Source organism: Canis aureus, chromosome 8, assembly GCF_053574225.1.
Source record: "Canis aureus isolate CA01 chromosome 8, VMU_Caureus_v.1.0, whole genome shotgun sequence".
Taxonomy (NCBI): Eukaryota; Metazoa; Chordata; class Mammalia; order Carnivora; family Canidae; genus Canis; species Canis aureus.
The window spans coordinates 23,484,478-23,501,703 of NC_135618.1; the positions used below are offsets into that span (position 1 = coordinate 23,484,478).

The 17,226-nt window shown below is 42.1% G+C and overlaps 1 protein-coding gene and 1 long non-coding RNA gene across 5 annotated transcripts in view; both read right to left on the reverse strand.

Moving 5' to 3' along the window:
* The window catches only part of LOC144318506 (uncharacterized), a 110,321-nt gene extending 104,987 nt beyond the window's left edge, over nt 1-5,334 (reverse strand). For all 4 annotated transcript variants that reach the window (XR_013384473.1, XR_013384470.1, XR_013384460.1 and 1 more), the window contains exon 1: nt 5,266-5,334. The gene's annotated coding sequence lies outside the window, so the exon portion shown is untranslated. The remainder of the gene's footprint in view (nt 1-5,265) is intronic.
* A 10,165-nt stretch (nt 5,335-15,499) lies between these two features.
* Nucleotides 15,500-16,811, reverse strand: LOC144318043 (uncharacterized). Its single transcript, XR_013383902.1, has 2 exons — nt 16,215-16,811; nt 15,500-15,755 (listed from the first exon to the last, which is right to left on the reverse strand). It is a non-coding gene; the product is annotated as an uncharacterized LOC144318043 (long non-coding RNA).
* Nucleotides 16,812-17,226: the final 415 nt, after the last annotated feature.

Genomic DNA, 17,226 nt, shown 5'->3' on the forward strand with positions numbered 1-17,226 from the left:
GGCTCTGGCAGCCAACGGGCATATGCTTGTGGGTCCTACAGGACTGTAACTGAGGAAGAAATGCTTCTTAAACAGTACTACCCCCAGGGCACAGCAAGAGGTGACAGACCCAAGAGCTTGGTCTTTCTGTGAAGGAGGACTATGAAATAGCTAATGATCATAGTTGCAGCCTGAGGGGAAGGAGGTTTCTAATTAAACACCCATCTAGGCATAGATTATAATTGTTTCCACAGATTCTATATTCAAGCTCTCCCTGTGCTGTGCTCCAAAGTACCAGTGTCTCCTGGAGGGAGGCTTTACATGCATCTGTTGCCTTAGTTTTTTTTTTTTTTAAGATTTTATTTATTTATTCATGAAAGACACACAGAGACACACAGGCAGAGGGAGAAGCAGGCCCCATGCAAGGAGCCCGATGTGGGACTCGATCCCGGGTCTCCAGGATCACACCTCGGGCTGCAGGCGGCGCTAAACCGCTGTGCCACCGGGGCTGCCCTGTTGCCTTAGTTTTTATGACTGCCCTAGTTCTTATGACTGCTACCCAGGGAATACCACCTGATTGCTTAGCTTTGGTAGCCATGGGAGCTTGCATTTCGAGTCCCATAGGACTGTGGCAATCAGAGACCATTCTTGGTAGGCTACTACCCCCAAGGCCCTGCAAAGGCAGCAGAGTCTCTGTGTTGACATATCTTATTTCCCTGGTCCATTCAGCTCTTGGAATACTTGGTTAATTCTCTTTCTAGCAAACTTTGGTCAGGACTCCTTGATAGACCCTTTACAGGTTTCCTACATTTGAATCATAGAAATTGGAGTATGGGGCTCTGATGTCTTCTCTGCAAGAAGGCACTAGGTTTCTTACAGGGACTGTGTCATCTCCTCCCTAATGACCAGCTCTACACACCAATGAAAGAAACAGAGTTTATTAAGACAAAAAAAAAAAAAAAAGTCCCTTATTCCAGAGTGATGGGTGTCTACTCATCCTGTATTTGCATAACTAAGAGGGTTACTCAAGTGACCCTTCTCCAGTCCAAGAAGCTCAAGTTCTATCAAGTTTAAAAAGGCAGAAATAAAAATAGTGAAGGGTAGATATCCTGTAATATTAGCAAAGGAAAAGAAAAGGTAAGAGGAGAACAGGAGAGACTGTGGTGAGGAAACTGGACATTTTACAGAAATGAGTGATCAATAATTTCATCTGTATCAGGTTACGTAAGTGAAGACTGAAAAGGACTCACTGGATTTGGATTCTGAGTCATTGTTGGTAGACACATGATTGCATTGGATTGAAGAATGAATGAGAAGTGAAGTAGAGACTGTTAAGTCTGCACTTTCCTTATAAGAACCTTGGCTGTGAAAGCAAAATGAGAGAGGATAACTGCATATGTGTGTATGTGTGTGTAGGGGGTGATCTTGGAGGTAAGCTTTCTCAGAACAAGGGTGGCTTCGAGGAATTGCAGTCTCATTTGTATTATCTGCTTCTTTAGGAATTTTGAGTTAACTGAGCCCTGCTGTTTCTTGTTGCAGAATCCCATCCAGGCTACATAACATTTAGTCATCATGTTTCCTTCAGCTCCTCTTCACTGTGAGGAGTTTTCAGACTTTCTTAGTTTTAGATGACCTTGACAGTTTTGGTTGTTGTTGTTTTTTTTTTTTTAAGTAGGCTCCATGCCCTCCGTGGGGCTTGAACTCACAACCCTGAGATCAAGAGTTGTATGCTTTACTGACTGAGCCAGCCAGGCTCCCCATGACCTTGGCATTTTGAGGAGTATTAGGTATTTTTTGTGTAATGTCCCTCAACTGGGATTTGTCTGGCGCTTTTCTCATGATTAGACTGAGGTTATGGCTTCTGGGAGGAAGACCTCAGAAAGTTATTTTAATCATATGACTAATCGCAATTGATGTTAAGCTTGATCACCTGGCTAAGGCAGTATTTGTCAAATTTCTCCACTGTAAAGTTACTTCCCTCCCTCCCCTTCTGTACTGTCATCTTTGGATAGAAGGCACTATGCAAAACCAACACTTAAGAAGTCAGGAGCTAGCTTCTATCTCCTCGAGTATTTACATAAATTATTTGGAATTTTCTGAACAGGAACTTTGTCTCTACTCTCCTGGATAAGTCAATTTTTAGTCCCCCTAGAAAGACTCAATGACTTCATGCCTTGCTTACTGAGATTAAACTCGTAGGATAAATTTCATCCAGGAAGTCAGCTATTTGATTCATATTTTTCAATACAAATTAACATGCTGACAGTAGCAGAAATTGAGAGCACTGAAGAGCCTCACAAAAATAATATTGAGAATGTTCACACATTTCTTTTGCTAGCGTTAACATTTCCACAGGCCAAGAAAAAAAGTCATTTAATGGGAATGACCTGTAACTGATTTGAATAACATGAAGTTGAAATACCGAATCAACACTTTTGTCAGTTTTAATTTTCTAGTTTCTGAATCCATAAGACTTTTAAAAAATTAAAGTTATTGAGTTTCATATCCTGATAATTAGCACTGATAATGAAAGAGAAATTACTGAATAAAACTTGTTGTGTTAAGCAGCCATAATTTATCTAGGCTCTACCACTTACTAGTTAGTTGTGTGACCTACTGCAACTTAACTTCTGTAAGCAAACCTCCATTTCCTCACCTATAAATTAGAAAAAGAATAATGCCTACATAACAAATATTTGAGGATTAAGTGGGAAAAGATAAATATATTTTAATTAAATTCCAGTTAACATACAGTGTAATATTAGTTTTGTAATATTAGTTTCAAGTGTACAATATATTGATTTGACACTTCCATACAACACCTGGTGCTCATTACAAGTGTACTCCTTATCTCCATCACGTATTTCACCCATTCCCCCACCCACCAACCTCCCTTCTGATAATCATCAGTTTGTTCTCTATAGTTAAGAGTCTGTTTCGTGGTTTGCCTCTCACTTTCTCCCATCCTCCACCTTTGCTCATTTGTTTTGTTTCTTAAATTCCACATATAAGTGAAGATAATATATTTTAAAATGTATCTGTAACCTATAAAGTACACAGGCTCTGGTCGTGACACTCAACAAGGGTGCTTTGCTGTAGCCAGTGTGTTTATGCCTAATGTTCATTAGAGACTGGTCGGGGGCCAAGCTGCATCAGTGTTAAGTGCTTGGGACATCACTTCTGCTAGCTTCCTGGGAGACACAGAGAGTCAGCTTCCTCCTGGCCCTCACAGCCAATTAATTTATGTACTATTGGAACTAGCACTGCATCTGGGCCTTACTACATACGAGTAACTAAGATGCCTCGATGCCTGGAGATATGGAGGTGAGGAGCCAGGGGTTCACCCTGATGGATTTTGAAAGGCACACCTTGTTCTTGCAGAAGATGTTCTTGCTATGCCTGAATCAGCAAGTCATGCTGGGAAGCCCTTCCTGGTGTAAGCACATATAGGTAGGCAGATATGCCCTTATTCATGCTTGTGGTTCTGTGGCTTCCGTCTGTTAATGTGAACATTTCAGGCAGTAGAATAATTAATATTCAGTAAAGATAGTCTCATTCCTTTCCTTGATTTCCTTTTGTTAAAATGTTATCCAAAGCAATGAACACAGGGGGCAAACTACTCCCTGAATAATGTCCTTCCTGAGTGTAAGCAAGTTAGACATCATAGAAAGTTATCAAACATTCCAACCCATATTTAATACTGAGGTAAGAAATAGCTGCTCCAGGTAATTATCCGACACCGGTAAACAAACAAACAAAAATATTCAGGAGGCTCTCCTCATATACATTATTAATTGAAGGCAGTTTATCGAATCAATTCCACTTCTGCTGGAAAAATAACGTACTGCTTTTGGAAGAAATACTTAATAATATCGTAATTTCCCAATCACATTCCATGTTTTGTTTTTCCAAGTCAGCATTTTCATTAGAGTATTTTTAATTTATAGAATTGTATTGATTACCTAAGATGGAATATATAGTTTTTTAAATAATTTCAAATCATTTATAATATATATTTCAAAGGTCATCACTTTGGGGGGGGGAAGTAATCATATATTCTATTTTGGTATTAAAATTTGAAATCAATAGTCTATAAGGAAAAACAGGACACTTCAGCCTCCTTCTTATTGCCTAATGTTAAAGAGCTGACTTCCATTTCAAGGATATATTCTGGGGTAAGAATGAGAACTCTGCAGAATTTGGCGGGTTTCCCTCCCTCCGAGTCACAAGTCTTGTGGTAAAAAAAGGTATCTTCAGATGGTTTCTGGAGATAAGGTTTTTAGCATCAACTTATTTCTTCTATTTTATCCATGAATATTTTATAGTTGAAAAAAAATTCTTGGGCAGCCCGGGTGGCTCAGCGGTTTAGCGCCGCCTTCGGCCCAGGGCGTGATCCTGGTGTCCTGGGATCGAGTCCCACGTCGGGCTCCCTGTGAGGAGCCTGCTCCTTCCTCTGCCTGTGTCTCTGCCTCTCTCTCTCTCTGTGTGTCTCTCATGAATAAATAAAATCTTAAAAAAAAATTCTTACCACTGAGCAAAACTGTTGTAATTTTAAGCTTATCGCTTGAATCCTACTAAATCTGAATTCTACTAAATAAATGACATATTACCAAAGAAACTGGGGGTGGAACTGGCCAGGAAAGCGACCAGATTTCCTTACGCATCGTATGACTCACGCAATATGTGGATGGCTTTAATTTGTGCAGAAGCCACGAATTTTCAAACCAGCGAAGTTCTTCGAAATGGTCTTGTAATCTGCATCTTTTACAGTCGGGGAAATAAACGGGAGTTCTCAGAGGTAGGCAGGCAGCTTGCAGGGAAACAGCTGTTCCGAGGGAAACCCAGTAGGTTTGTGGTCCTGTGTTTTCGGTTTTTGTTTTAAAGATTTTATTTATGTATTTGAGGGAGAGTGGGCGGCGAGGGAGAGAGGGAGCGAATCAGCAGCGGACCGCCTGAGCACCGCGCCCCGGGCGGGCGGGGCTCCAGCTCCTGACCTCGAGGTCACAGGCTGAGGGGCCCACGCCTGAGGGGCCTGCGCCCTGTGCCCTGCGCTCTGTGCGCGCAGCTCGCTCTCCCCGCCGCGAGCTGCTGAGGGCAAAGGGCGGGCGCCCCTCGGCGGCGGGCCTGGATTCCGACACCCCCGAAGCCCCTACTCACCGCGCTTCAGACATTCCTGTGATAAAAAATATAATTTATGAATTAGGCACAAGAAGAGAGGTGACTAATAATAAGATGGAGCAGTTATAACGCGGGAGCCGCAAGAAGAGTGGCGCGCCTGCGACTCACCCTCAGGACCCTCCTGGGCCGGACTCACCGCGCCGGCGCCCACCGGACACGCGCGGCCGCCGCGCCGGGGGGTGGAGCCGGGGAGTGACGTCAGCGCGGACGCAGCGTCAGGTGACTCTGGACCGTCTGCTGATTCGTCAGGAGGAGGACCGCGTGCTTCCCGACCCAGGCTGGCCTGGGAGAGCGAAACTGCCGAGGGGAAACCGCAGGTAGGGGAGGCTGCTGTGGTTTCACGCCGCAGGTGCAGGTGGCTCCCGGCGGCGGGGCGGGCTGCGCCACCCGGTGCGGCTCAGACTCTGCTCCAGGGATGTGGGAAGTGCTGTCTTATCCAGTAAAATGCGTGCATGTAGGGGATCCCCGGGTGGCCCAGCGGTTTAGCGCCGCCTCCAGCCCGGGGCGTGATCCTGGGGTCTTGGGATCGAGCCCTGCATCGGGCCCTGTATCGGGCTCCTGCATGGAGCCTGCTTCTCCCTCTGCTTCTCTCACTCTCTGTGTCTCTCATGAATAAATAAATAAAATCTCTTTAAAAAATGCGCGCATGTATTAAAACTGTGAGTTGTGACGGTAGTGACGGTAGTGTGCTCTTTGTTGCACGGGATGCAGTCCCAAAAGAACTGGCGAAGGCAAAGACGGTGGTGGTAGGATCCCGGGACGTCCCACACAGTTGCAGGAGGAGCTGCACTGCCAAGTCAGGGTAAAGCTCCAGAACAATCTGAACAGAGCTGAACGCTGCTAGGGCTCCAATGCCGCCCCCGCCCCCACCCCCCGAAGCTTTCACTTTGAACTTCTGAGGATGGTGGGGTAAGGGTGTCAGCTGACGAGAACTGGTTCTAAACTCAGGTTGGGCTGCTTGCAGCTCCAAAATCAGCATTGGAGAGACAAGTGATAGTGGGAAAGAAAAGGTTGCTCTGTTCAGGAAGCTGGCAGCCGGAGAAGGTGGTGGACTAACATCTCAAAGACCATATTCTCTGTCCAGGGGAAGCCAGAGGGGTTTAAAGGGGAAGGCATGGGAAAAGGAGGGGAGCTACTGCAGGAGAAGCAGGTGCTCGCTCAGGCGGTTAGGTGTGTGTTGACACGACCGCGAACAGAGTTGGTGGCATCCGTGACAGCTGTCTTTGAATGTAGTCAGGCCTTATCTTCTGGAATAGTTTGGTCCTTCACTCCTTAAGGCCAGTGGTCTGCAAATCTCCAGGAAAATGAGTTAGTTGTGCTACAGACCAAGAGATTGAGGTCAGCAAGCAAGGAGCACATAAGCTTGAAGCAAGTTAACCCGTAAGGCTAGTTTGAGTGCTGGGGTGCCTGGCTGGCTCAGCCAGTAGAGCATGAGACTCTTGATCTCAGGGTTATAGGTTTGAGCCCTACATTAGGTGTAGAGATTACTTAAAAATTAAAACCTGGGCAACCTGGGTGGCTCAGTGGTTTGGTGCCGCCTTTGGTCCAGAGCATGATCCCGGAGACCTGGGATGGAGTCCCACGTCCGGCTCCCTGTGAGGAGCCTGCTTCTCCCTCTCTGCCTGTGTCTCTGCCTCTCTCTCTCTCTCTCTCTCTCTGTGTGTGTGTGTCTCATGAGTAAGTAAGTGAAATCTTAAAAAATAAATAAATAAAACCTTAAAAAAAAAAAAGACTAGCTGGAGTGGTGTTCAGGGGTAGAGGCAGGGGAAGAAGTTACTACACAAAGGTCAAGAACTTTGGGGATCAGTCTAAACTAAGTTCAAATTCAGCTTTGCAAACATAACATAAGACATGTTATTTAATGGATCTGAACTGATAAAAGTCAGTTCAATGGTAACTTTCAGACTTTTTGGGGAGAATTACATGTAATGGTACACATAAGGCACTTAGCATAACACTGGCCTATCGTAACTACTCAATAAATAGTATTATTGTTACCATACACTTAAGATTCTTTCCTGATTGCTCTTTCATCTCCCCTGACTGAAAAACCAACACACAAAAATTGCAAAGATCAGCTTTAAGAGCATCTAAGATGCCATCAGTTGTAAGATAAGACATTATTTTATGTACCATTAAAAATAAAATATGCTGCCAAAAAATATGCTGCCAATTATACTATGGCTCATTCTCTTATCACTTGGAATTTTTAATGCTTCTTGAAAAAGCTTCTTTAGGCCATTTGGATGTTCATTATCAAATACTACTGTTGTGCATACATAAAAAGGAAGATATAAGCAAAAAATTGGTTAAAATATTCCTGAAACTCCCTCACATTCTGTGTCTGACAGCTGTGAATCTACGTATCAACTCACAGCGTCAGTGTCTATGTTTTTTTCACATATATCATCCTTTATTCCATCAAGAGCATCCTTGAGACAGCATTTCTTTTAAATAAGTCATTCCACTAATGCTAGGATTCTAGATTTTCTCCAAATTATTAATGCCCACTCTGCCATTCTGCAAGTTTTGAGTCTGCTGCTTTCATGATCTCACCAGAATCATGTGATCAAGGAAAACATCCAGGTTAATGCATGTGCAAGCCATGTTGATGTCTGCTGCCTGGTCAATGGCCAATGCAAGGTGCCATCCATGGTAGAAAAATTCCCAGCTTCAGAGTTGTTAAAATGTGAAAATACGTGCATCTAAGGATTGATGTACAAATGGTAGACAGCCCACATCATTACAGATCTCTCACTTAGAAAAGAAGTCACCATAAAATTATTTGAAATAGTTTAATTTAGCACATTAAAAAGTATTTGAATAACCCCTCTTTAATCTGTATAAAATGAAGTATGCTTGTACCAATCATATCCCCCCCCCCCTTTTTTTTACATCAACAGGAAATGGTAGGCTAAAAACAACTGGTCCTAAATGAAGGAATGGTTTTCTTCAGTTCTGTTAAAATCCTACTCACACAGACAAGTTGGTGCCATTTGAAGATACTTGAGACCTGCAGCCTTTTATTGCCAGGATTTGTTATTATAACATAAAAATCACGCAGCAGCAAGGCTTAAGGAATTTTAAAAGAACAATTTCCTTCAGTGTTCAAGTTGAGGGCATCAGCTCAAAATCAGAAAAAAAAAAAGGAATCTAATAAAAGTATTATGAACTTACTAATCTGTCTCTTCCCCCCAGTACTCTTTTTTTTTTAATTGAGATATCCTCTATATAAAATAAAATGCATAGGTCTAAAAAGGTACAGTTAAGTGTCATAAACTCCTATAACTACCACCTCAATCAAGAAATAGAACATTTCCATCATGACAAAAAAATTCTCATCTCCTGGGCCCCCTTCAATATAATGTGGTCTTTTAACTTAAAACATGGGCCAACAACATATTGAAGTATCAAAAAAAAAAAAAAGAAGAAAGAAAGAAAGAAAGAAAGAAAGAAAGAAAGAAGAAAGAAAGAAAGAAAGAAAGAAAGAAAGAAAGAAAGAAACTTCTTAAGTGATTATGAGTTACAAGGTGAAAAATCTGTTTTATAACAATTTTAATTACTGTGGCTGTGTTATAGTATATATAACTACCTTGTCCTCAAGTGATTTTGTTATTTTTAAAATGATTAATATTAACCTGAATAGTAAATAAAATGTACACCCTAGTCACACACACTCACACAGGTGGAAATATGATATATTTTTTAGCCAGGCTGCATCAGGTACCATGTGGTGTCCTATTTCAGGTTAGGACATAAGCACTATATAGATTTACCTACCACATGACTTCCAGACTTAGCCCAACAGTCTTTAAACTTTATATTGTGTATTAGCTGTACTAATTACCTAAAATCTGTTTTTTCTTTGTATATAATAAAGTGAAGAGGCAACTGTGGAAGATTATTACTGAAATGTAAAAAGTTACTGTAAAGGTGACAACTTCCTTCTCCCTTTCACTCCCCTGTATGAAATCCTTGGGCTTTAGTAGGACTAATTCACTACTTTTTTTGCCCATTTGTACTTTCTTCATTACTCGGAATGTGATTCCAGGAAAGATATGGGTAATAATCTGCTTGCTTAATGTTGATGTGTATTAACATGTTCAAGGGTAATAAAATCTGGTCAGAATCAGAGTAAAGGTAATAAGAAAAAATGAATCACAGTCAATTTACTTTGACACTATAACTATGGGTTCACTCATTCTTGATTTATTCTACAAATATTGAGTTCCTTTTATATGCCAGTCACTCACTGTGCTAATGTTGGAGGTACAACCAAAGATAGAATAATCAAACCAGAACTGAAGATAGTTTTGGACCGAATGGGGGCTCATAAGTTGTCCACCCAGCAAGGAGTCAATCACTGTCCAAAAAGCTAGGACAAACCCAATGTCTATTACTCATCTCATGAAAGTCATACTCTACTGGGGTTATAGACACATAAGTAACTACAATACAGCTTGACAACTGTGTAAATATGTTAAGTGGTGGGGAAATATAGGCAGGGTCCTCAACTCAGATTCAGATGGCAGGGTGGGATTCAGAGCTAAAGAATGAGTAAGAATTCACCAGGTAGGGCAGCCCAGGTGGCTCAGCGGTTTGGCGCCGCCTTCAGCCCAGGGCCTGATCCTGGACACCTGGGATCAAATCCCACGTCGGGCTCCCTGCGTGGAGCCTGTTTCTCCCTCTGCCTGTGTCTCTGCCTCTCTCTCCCTCTTATGAGTGAATAAATAAAATCTTAAAAATAAAAAAAAGAATTCACCAGGTAAAGAGCTGGGAAAGTATCTTATAAGAAAGGAGAAGGAGATGGGAGAGAGTATTTGGTAATATGATCCCAATAGTAGCAACTCCGGCCATGCCTCTTGAAGTATATATAATGTTCCTTTTAAAACAAATGAAGCCATCAGTGAAGAAATTACTGGCCAATCAAGCTTTCAAAGGGCCATGAGAATCACATAAATATAGCAGGATTTTATCTGAGACAACAGACCAAGTATTCCAGCTCAACCTTTCTATTCTAAAATAGTTTTTATATTCCTAGGGAAAGACAGAGACCCTTCTAAGTGATAAAAGTGCCACAAAGGAATTTTTTTTTTCCTGTTTTCTTGGCTTGATTTTTCTCTTCACTGAAAACAGAATGAGACAAAAAATGAAAACAACAGGGAAATACAGAGAGCCTATCACAAAGGGACTATTGTCTTGATCCGGATTCTGTTAGAAAAACTGGCAAACCAGTGCTTCACTGTTCCAATTGCTGGGAAACACATCATCATCGTTATGAAATTCTTGGGATACAGGAAAGCAATTTCATCTACTTCCACGATTTCAACAGGCTGCTGATTACCAAATCAGCAAGACATTGTATGAAGAGTTTATAAACTTGAGTTTCCCCGACTACACTGCAACTTCCATCTGTGTCAAAAACCACAGTTTCCCCAGGGTCTGGTGTAATAGCTGGCACATAGTAAGGTGCTCAATAAATGCTTGTCGAATGAAAGTAGAGATTTATCTTTCCAGCCATCTTTTACTCCAGCTTTCCTCCTTGTACGCTGTGATGAGGAAACTCAAACATGATGGTCAAACCAGAATTCCTTGGCCTTCTCTGACAGCCCTCTGTTCATTTGGCAGAACATTTACCACCTGGCCCCAGGAAAGGCTAATGCCTTTCCCAAACTGGATTTGAAGCTTCTGAGGGATGGTGACTGTATCTTACTCAGTCATGGAATGCCTGAGATCTCATAAAGTCACTAGGATAAAGTAGGTGTTCCATAACTCTGCTGAATATGGCATTGTATGAAGAGTTTATAAACTTTGCAGTGAGTTTATTTGTATCAACAAATATTCAATGAATTCCAAATTCACTAGACACTGTCTTAGATGAGGAAGATATGGAGGTGAACAAGACTGATAAGGCCCCTGACTTCACAGAAGTTAAAATTCTAGTGGAGACAGACAATAAACTAGTCTGATTCTGTTTTTGATGTTTGACTGCTGACAACTTTCAACCTTCAGCCCTCCCTTTTCCCTTCTGCTCCACCTCTGGACAAGTGGGTAAGAAAGTCTGGGCACTCCCTCCCTTGCTCAGATCACAGAAATCCCAGTGAAGCCCAGGAGAATTCTAACCCCGGCACTATTCACAAACCACAATGAACACCAGAGCCATTTGTCCCAGACTCCAGTCAGGCCATTTTGAATTGCCCTATTCTTTCCAGAAAGCCTCAGCATGTGAGCAATAAACCCTTTTGGACCTTTCTGATACACGTGTGTCCTCATCACTCTGGACATCTGAACCACTTTGGTGGTGCTGGTGGAGGACTGATCCTGTTTTCTGTGGGGCAACCACAAGATACATGTAAACAAACAAAGTGATTTCAGGTAATGGTAAATGTTATGGGAAAAATAAAACAGGGCGAGACAAAGAGTGACGGGTAGTGGCAGTCAAGGGATGGGGCAAGGGTGAGCTCTTCGACAGAATTATGTATGTGACAACTTAATCTCTTGACTAAAACTATACTCAATGTAATGGAGACTGCCAGATGCCTCCTAATGTTTGCTCTTTCTCCATAATGAGAAAGGAATAATAACAATATTTCATTTCTTCCTCCAATATTAGCTGGGTATGCCGCCTCCCAGAATAAAAATACTGTTTTCTAACCCTCTGTTAGCTGGGAGTGGGCATGGGACTAAATTCTAGTCAATGGCATTGGCCTGAGTCCCATTCTCCTGACCAGATGTATAGACTTGGTGGCTGGAGTTCTAGTGACCACCCCGGAGCCTGGCAGGACAATGGGGTTCTAAACTGTACACAGCAAGCCACAGAGGGGAAGGATCATACATTTCAGGGCACCCCAACTCTGCCTGCCTCCTTCCTCTTTTTTTTTTTTTTTTTTTAAGATTTTACTTATTTATTCATGAGAGACACACACAGAGAGAGGCAGAGACACAGGCAGAGGGAGAAGCAGGCTCCATGCAGGGATCCCGACATGGGACTTGATCCTGGGTCTCCAGGATCACACCCTGGACTGAAGGTGGCGCTAAACCGCTGAGCCACCAGGGCTGCCCTGCCTCCTTCCTCTTAAATCTCTAAGACAAAACCCCATGTATCTTGTTAAAAGTGCTGCAGTGTTGGGTTTTGTGCTTTTTGCACCTGAACGAATCCTAAGCCATACATTTGTTGAACATACCACTTTTGAACCTGTTATCTTCTATCTCTTAATACCTCTCACTGACTCTGTTGTCTCTATTTAGTCCTGCTTCTTTTCTTCTTTTCCTTTCCTTCCTATTTTCCCCTTTATTTCTGTTCTTTTCTCCTTATTGAACACTATGCAAAACTCAAATATCTTGATGTATTCTCTATTGAATATGTTTTAAAAAGTAACTTATAAAGAATGTAAAATATACAAAGTAGACAGAATAAAACACCAAATCCTTCTGCCTCACCGCTTATTAATCTATGGTCGACTCAGCCACATCCACACTCCAGCCTCTTGTTTTGTTTCTCCCTGCATTATTTTGAGACAAATCTCAGATCTCATATTATTAACAAATAAAGTTCCAGGTCTCTCTATTGCTTAAAAAGCAGGTGAAGCAATATTTTTCTTCTAGAAGTAAAGCCAAAATTTTAACTCATGTTTTTCTTCACCTCATAAAACTCATCCTTTTCATATTATCTTCTGAACTGTTCACCTTCCTATCTCCCCACTTTTTGCCCCTCCTCCATTCCTTTTTCCTTCCTCATTCCCTTCCTCCCTCCCTCTTTCTGTATCTAATACAATTTTTGCCTAAAGTGCCCCCCCCAAAATTTTTTTAAAGGAAATCCAGGTCTAATTTTCCCAGTCATAGATGTGGTTCTTTGATGTACCTACCTCTTTGGATTTTCAACCACTGAGAATCTATTTTGCCAAAATGGGAGAGTTTCCTCATTTATAGTTTCTTCATGAGTCTGAAGCAAAGGAGTTTTAAAGTTACATAGTACCCAAAGTACCTTCCCCCATCCCATAATAAAAACTAGCTATACTAGTAGTACATTGTGAGAAAATATAATTAATAAAAGGAAGCCAGTTAGAGTAATAACAAAAATTAAATGTTGGATGTTATTTTAATTATATAAACTCTAAAACCCTACTGATACTAAAGACTTGTTTTTATAATATTGATAAGGGATTGAACTTTTATGCCATTGGACCTGGGCCATGTGGATGTTTTCCCACAATGCAGGCTGGAACTGTTTTGATATCACTCATGCATAAGAATCAAGCATGTTTCTCATAGGTAGAATGTAACTAATCTTTTGGAGTGAGTACAAATTATTTGAACTTCAAGCAGATCTTGCCACCACATGGTATGATTACTGAGTCACTCACTGTCAAATTCTCATAGGTTTTATTTGCTTTTATTTTGTTATCTTGATGAAAAATCAATTTATGACTTTCACACTGAAACAGAATAAAGAAAACAATGACCGAGCAACACAACTGTCTTTATGCACCTTTGGAAATGTACTATGTTCCTGAACATTGCAAACATATTTCTCCTCTGGGAAGTTGTGGGAGGTACGTGCTACTTCAGCACTCATTGCTTTCACCTATTACATTGACCTTCACATCAGTAAGGTGTGGTCAAAGAACTTGGAATTGTTGCTCATTGTGTTTACTTGCCTAACCCTAAACTAAAGTCTTTGAGAGCAAGGGCTTGTTGCTTTCATCTCTGTATCTCAAAACACTCAGCTGGTAGGGTTAGAACAATCAACAGTCAGTGTGTGCCCAAGAACATTTTATGAAATGAGTAAATAGAGAAACTCTTTGGGTAAAACCAGTAGCACAGCTTATTGAAGTTCAGGTTGATTTAGCAAGGTGGCATTTAATGCCTCTTTTGTTCTTTACTCTTAGTGGTTCTCTCTTTAAATTCCAGTTAGTTAACATACAGTGTTATATTAATTTCAGGTATATAATACTCTTAGTAGTTTTTTTTTTTTAACTTATAGTCTTAACATGATCATTTTCCTTATTATGTCCCAGTACTTCAGTATTCTTAGCTTTTTTGATATGATACTAGTATCCAGCCAACCTCTTCTAATACTCTTAAAATTGTGTGTTCTCACATCTATGCCCAAATGGGGTTTGACTTACATTTTCAGACACAGAGTAAGTATTTACGTCTACATACTACTCATGATAAAGTAAGTAAAAATGTTTTCTCAGAAAAGCTAAAAGAACTATTTTCTGAGCTGGTGGTTTAACTAGAGGTGAGATATTTAAAACTTCTCCTTATGGTCTTGGGAAAACAACTGTTTAGCAAGCTGCATGTATAAATAATATTCTAGCAAATCATACACTGTTTGAGAGAGGAGAAGTAGAGAGAGGAAGAGAAAGAGACTGTGCTCTAACTAGACATTCATCCACACGTCTAGACATTCATTCCACATTTAAATATTTAGAATTTTTAGTAGCCTGTGAATACAAGAAAATTTATTACATTAAGGTAGGCTTTAGATATTTGACATGTAGCTGATATTTTCATAGTGTGAGAAATATCAAGCTGACATTATGCTTCTTCTGTGATGATTACTTCCAAATGTCAGAGAGTAGAAACTTATTCATGGGATTTCAGGGCCTTAGGATAGTGTCAATTTAAAAGACATTCACATCGACTTCTTTTTTATTTAAACATGCTAAATGGAGGATGAAAAGCAGGTTGAAAAATCAACAGAGAAAGGAAGAGCAAAGAAGAAACCTATTGACAAGAAAATTTTAAATAGATTGATGTACTCTTACATCAATTTAATGGAATCCTAGCTGACAGCAGGCTTTGTGATTGCCTACTAATATTTCTGACAACTGGAGCCTTGCTGTTCATTTCATTTCGCTCATATCACTTATGTTGAACTTGGGAAATTAAAAATAAGATATGAACTATTTGACTTTTTGTAGACTATCTTTAATAAGTCAAATAACTAATATTTGTATTTTCCTACTGATATTGGACTTCAAACTAAAATCAAGTAATTTTCAATTAAAAATTTATTCTTTTGTTCACCGTACTCCTTTGTAGCTAATTATGGACCTATTGAACTGCTGCTATTTTGGAAATAAGTCAAAGAAATTTAAAAAATTATTATTAAACAAAATGGCCACATCAGAGATAATTATGGGCTTAAATAAACTTTTGTCTTTCCAATTTTGTGCACAGCAGTGCTCTTAATTACTTGGGGTCACTGAAATCCCATGGCATCCTGAGAAAAGCATTTTTCCTGCAGTCTATCTGGTTAGATTGCCTATCTGGTTTTTCAGAAGCCAGCATGTTTTCCTTCTTAAAAATCCCTCTTTAGGGACAGTGGGAATGATGTTGAGGATGGTAACATGGATTCAGGATCTTTACATTTATTTATTTATTTTTAAAGATGTTATTTATTTATTCATGAGAGACATAGAGAGAGGCAGAGACACAGGCAGAGGGAGAAGCAGGAGAAGCAGGTTCACCACTGGGGAGCCTGATGCAGGACTTGATCCTAGGACTGTGGGATCACGACCTGAGTGTAAGGCAGACGCTCAACCACTGAGCCACCTAGGAATCCCTGGATTCAGGATCTTAAAATCAGCCTTTCAAAAAGAAAAAAAAAATTTATTTATTCATAGAGACACAGAGAGAGAGAGAGGCAGAGGGAGAAGCAGGCTCCATGCTGGGAGCCCGACATGGGACTCGATCCCAGGTCTCCAGGATCACACCCGGGGCTGCAAGCGGCACTAAACTGCTGAGCCACCCAGGCTGCCCAAAATCAGCCCTTTTAGATGTGACTTCTGTAGGTCAATGACAGGAGTCACTGTGTAGCCATCTAAGTTTTCTCATTTATCTAACAAACTTTTTCCTGATACAAAGAAAAATTGTGGGACCTCGAGGAGCTAGACCAGTACTTCTTGGGGCTGCAAAATTTTAAATTGTTACGTAGAAAAACAAAAGGACAAGCCAAACATGCTGACTGATAGGACTATCACAGAGGATCATTGTAATCTTGTTCACTAAATCAAAGCTGGAACAGAATGGATGGATAATTCTGTTACCCTATTGATGGATGTTGCTCAAATTCTTAGATGGAAGCACTGGATTCAAGGACGATCCTTCCATTATTAAGCTTTGAGAGTCCCACTGTTTTGTATGCATCGAATGTCACAAAATGGGTAATATTGAAAAGCTGGAGTTTGCTGCCTTTACACCCTTGCATCCTCAAAGGCCAAAGAGTTTGGGCTGTCGGCAGGGGACAAACGGGGAAGATCAAGACTTTGCTCCCAGCACCCTGGCGCACAGCTCCCCACAAGACCCCAGTAACGTCCTTAGAACGGCAGGACCTGCAGGTCTCTGCTTTTGCTGGGTCAGGAGCAAGAAGTCCCAGAGATCCGGCTCGGGTCCGAGTCCCAGCGCCAGTCACAGCTCGGGGTGCTCCACATTGCGAGAGTCACTCCCAGCTTCACCAAGGACAGGGCGTCTCCTGCCCCGTTAACTGCGAGGTCCCCAACACCTAGGTCAGTTCTGAGCTGGGCCTCGGCTCACTTCCTCACGGGTCACTCTCCTGCTTGTTTCCTCTTCCTAGCCCGCAGGTTCCTTTCGCGCAGTCTGTCCTCCACCCCCGGGGGGGGGGGGGGGGGATGTGGGGGAGGATGTGTGTGTGGGGAGGAGGTGGGGGGGCGGGGGGAGGAGGTGGGGGGGCGGGGGGAGGAGGTGGGGGGGCAAGGCCAAGATCCGGCGGGAATGGTGCGTTCAAAGCCTGCGCTAAGGTTAGGAGGTTTCAGACTTTGCAGGGAGCCTCCTTGTTCGGTCAGAAAGCAAACGGGTGCGCTGCACGGTCGCCTCCGGCCTCCGGGAAAAGTCTCCCCAAAGAGATGGAGCCTGGCGTCCAGAGTCAGCAAGCAGGAGCTCCTGGAAGGACGTCTGGAGCCTCCGTCCCCTCTGGGCCCGGCGCGCCGGGGAGACTCGGGGCACCCCCTAGTGGCCGCCGGGCCGCGCCGCTCCGGGCGGGTTGGGGAGAAGGCGGCGGCGGCAGGGGCGGGGCATCGGGGCGGGGCGGGGGCGGGGCAT